The sequence below is a fragment of the Protomyctophum parallelum genome (assembly GCF_964188405.1).
Source record: "Protomyctophum parallelum genome assembly, chromosome: 16".
Taxonomy (NCBI): Eukaryota; Metazoa; Chordata; class Actinopteri; order Myctophiformes; family Myctophidae; genus Protomyctophum; species Protomyctophum parallelum.
In genome coordinates, this window is record NC_139711.1 from 49422093 (window position 1) to 49426020 (window position 3928).

The window sequence follows — 3928 nt, forward strand, 5'->3', positions numbered from 1 at the left end:
AATGTGTCGGGGGGGGGGGGGGGGGGGGGGGGGGGGGTTATAATCTAAATATAAGTTCTTTGCTGTCAGGTGGAAACTGGCCTGTTTAACCCATTGTTTATTGTTTATTGAATGGATCCCCATTAGCTGACGCCGTGGCGACAGCTAGTCTTCCTGGGGTCCATATAAAATACATACAAAAAATACATACGGTAATTACAAATACATTCAACAAAGTTAAATACATGGAAATACATAATTACAATTTATTCTATAAAATTAAAATGCAACATAATGAGAATAACATTATGGTCATGTGGTCAGCTGTAGCAAGTGTTCCTTTAAAGCATATTTGAAAGATAATTTATGTTGTGTTATATTAATGTGAGGTGGTAACATGTTCCAAAATGATATTGATCGATACATAACTGTTTGTTTAAGGAGGTTCGTTTTTGGAGCAGGGATTCTGACCTGAGATCAGATTCTAAAAATGTTCTTCTACATCGTGACAGTTTTCTGAAAAAGCTATGTTTCTACGTCGGTCGTTCTTCGATTTTTTTCAAAAATAGCAGACCTACAAGCTCGTAGCGCGCCACTCGGTGGCGCGCTATGAGCTTGTAGATCTGCTATTTTTCAATGGCTAAAGCATAACATAATACTAACACCAAAAGGGGTATGTTGCTTTTCAGGACACGTAAGAAAAGAAAACGATTAAGTTAAATGTAGTTATTATTTAGTGGCCAGATGAATCGTCCTCTCTGTGAATCATCAGATCTCCAACTCAACGTCAACATCTTGTTCTTACTGTTGTTCTTTATTGGGTCAATAGTTAAAATAAAATCTCTACAAAGACAAAAAGAGATCTATATATATATATGCGTGTGAGCTTGTAGATCGCTAGTTGCTACTTTCCTGTGAAGTTGGGTTAGGGTTAGTGACACCGTTCGCATGTCGACGATGTTGGGCATTGATTTAGGTATAACGGAAAAAAAACATAATTTCATTGATTTAGGAATAACGAAATAAAACCAAATTTCTAGCTCTGGTTTCTGCCTGACAGCAACTCTCTCTGTGTTTGTTACTGTACAATGACTGGGTTTCTCTTTGCCGTGTGTGTGTGTGTGTCTGTTCATCCTAATCTGTAATGTTACTACTCTTAATCTCCATGGAAACAAGACATTTATGTTGTAGTTTAAAAGGTATTATTATCTGTAGTGAATAAATATGAGCAGTTTATCTGTACTCTCATCCTCCTGATGTGAAATCACGGCCTTCTCGTCCCTTTCACCTTCATTTACTGGTTTGTCTTTTTATTGTATATTTCTCTTATAATTTCCTTTGTTCTTTGAGTTTTGTTTTTTTTTGCTTCCCTGTTCTTTTGAAATCAATAAAACGATCAGTTTTTCTAAAGCCGTTGGACTCTCGGCCTCAACCTGCTCACTGAAAGAGTAATAACGTTTATATTGTTACGTTACGACCGAACAACTGACAGTATATGATGAAACAGTGTACAGTTGGAGGTACAGTATTGTGTAAACCGTGTACAGTTGGAGGTACAGCATTGTGTAAACCGTGTACAGTTGGAGGTACAGTATTGTGTAAACCGTACAGTTGGAGGTACAGTATTGTGTAAACTGTACAGTTGGAGGTACAGTATTGTGTAAACAGTGTACAGTTGGAGGTACAGTATTGTGTAAACCGTACAGTTGGAGGTACAGTATTGTGTAAACAGTACAGTTGGAGGTACAGTATTGTGTAAACCGTACAGTTGGAGGTACAGTATTGTGTAAACTGTACAGTTGGAGGTACAGTATTGTGTAAACCGTACAGTTGGAGGTACAGTATTGTGTAAACCGTACAGTTGGAGGTACAGTATTGTGTAAACGGTACAGTTGGAGGTACAGTATTGTGTAAACTGTACAGTTGGAGGTACAGTATTGTGTAAACCGTACAGTTGGAGGTACAGTATTGTGTAAACTGTACAGTTGGAGGTACAGTATTGTGTAAACCGTACAGTTGGAGGTACAGTATTGTGTAAACTGTACAGTTGGAGGTACAGTATTGTGTAAACTGTACAGTTGGAGGTACAGTATTGTGTAAACAGTGTACAGTTGGAGGTACAGTATTGTGTAAACCGTACAGTTGGAGGTGCAGCATTGTGTAAACTGTACAGTTGGAGGTACAGTATTGTGTAAACAGTGTACAGTTGGAGGTACAGTATTGTGTAAACCGTACAGTTGGAGGTGCAGCATTGTGTAAACTGTACAGTTGGAGGTACAGTATTGTGTAAACCGTACAGTTGGAGGTACAGCATTGTGTAAACTGTACAGTTGGAGGTACAGCATTGTGTAAACCGTACAGTTGGAGGTACAGTATTGTGTAAACTGTACAGTTGGAGGTACAGTATTGTGTAAACCGTGTACAGTTGGAGGTACAGTATTGTGTAAACAGTACAGTTGGAGGTACAGTATTGTGTAAACAGTGTACAGTTGGAGGTACAGTATTGTGTAAACTGTACAGTTGGAGGTACAGCATTGTGTAAACTGTACAGTTGGAGGTACAGCATTGTGTAAACTGTACAGTTGGAGGTACAGCATTGTGTAAACAGTACAGTTGGAGGTACAGTATTGTGTAAACAGTGTACAGTTGGAGGTACAGTATTGTGTAAACTGTACAGTTGGAGGTACAGCATTGTGTAAACTGTACAGTTGGAGGTACAGCATTGTGTAAACAGTGTACAGTTGGAGGTACAGTATTGTGTAAACTGTACAGTTGGAGGTACAGTATTGTGTAAACAGTACAGTTGGAGGTACAGTATTGTGTAAACTGTACAGTTGGAGGTACAGTATTGTGTAAACCGTACAGTTGGAGGTACAGCATTGTGTAAACCGTACAGTTGGAGGTACAGTATTGTGTAAACCGTACAGTTGGAGGTACAGTATTGTGTAAACAGTGTACAGTTGGAGGTACAGCATTGTGTAAACAGTACAGTTGGAGGTACAGTATTGTGTAAACTGTACAGTTGGAGGTACAGTATTGTGTAAACTGTACAGTTGGAGGTACAGTATTGTGTAAACTGTACAGTTGGAGGTACAGTATTGTGTAAACTGTACAGTTGGAGGTACAGCATTGTGTAAACAGTACAGTTGGAGGTACAGTATTGTGTAAACTGTACAGTTGGAGGTACAGTATTGTGTAAACTGTACAGTTGGAGGTACAGTATTGTGTAAACTGTACAGTTGGAGGTACAGTATTGTGTAAACGGTGTACAGTTGGAGGTACAGTATTGTGTAAACCGTGTACAGTTGGAGGTACAGCATTGTGTAAACTGTACAGTTGGAGGTACAGTATTGTGTAAACAGTGTACAGTTGGAGGTACAGTATTGTGTAAACTGTACAGTTGGAGGTACAGTATTGTGTAAACCGTACAGTTGGAGGTACAGCATTGTGTAAACCGTACAGTTGGAGGTACAGTATTGTGTAAACTGTACAGTTGGAGGTACAGTATTGTGTAAACAGTGTACAGTTGGAGGTACAGTATTGTGTAAACTGTACAGTTGGAAGTACAGTATTGTGTAAACTGTACAGTTGGAGGTACAGTATTGTGTAAACTGTACAGTTGGAGGTACAGTATTGTGTAAACCGTACAGTTGGAGGTACAGTATTGTGTAAACAGTGTACAGTTGGAGGTACAGCATTGTGTAAACCGTACAGTTGGAGGTACAGTATTGTGTAAACCGTACAGTTGGAGGTACAGCATTGTGTAAACTGTACAGTTGGAGGTACAGCATTGTGTAAACTGTACAGTTGGAGGTACAGTATTGTGTAAACTGTACAGTTGGAGGTACAGTATTGTGTAAACTGTACAGTTGGAGGTACAGTATTGTGTAAACTGTACAGTTGGAGGTACAGCATTGTGTAAACTGTACAGTTGGAGGTACAGCATTGT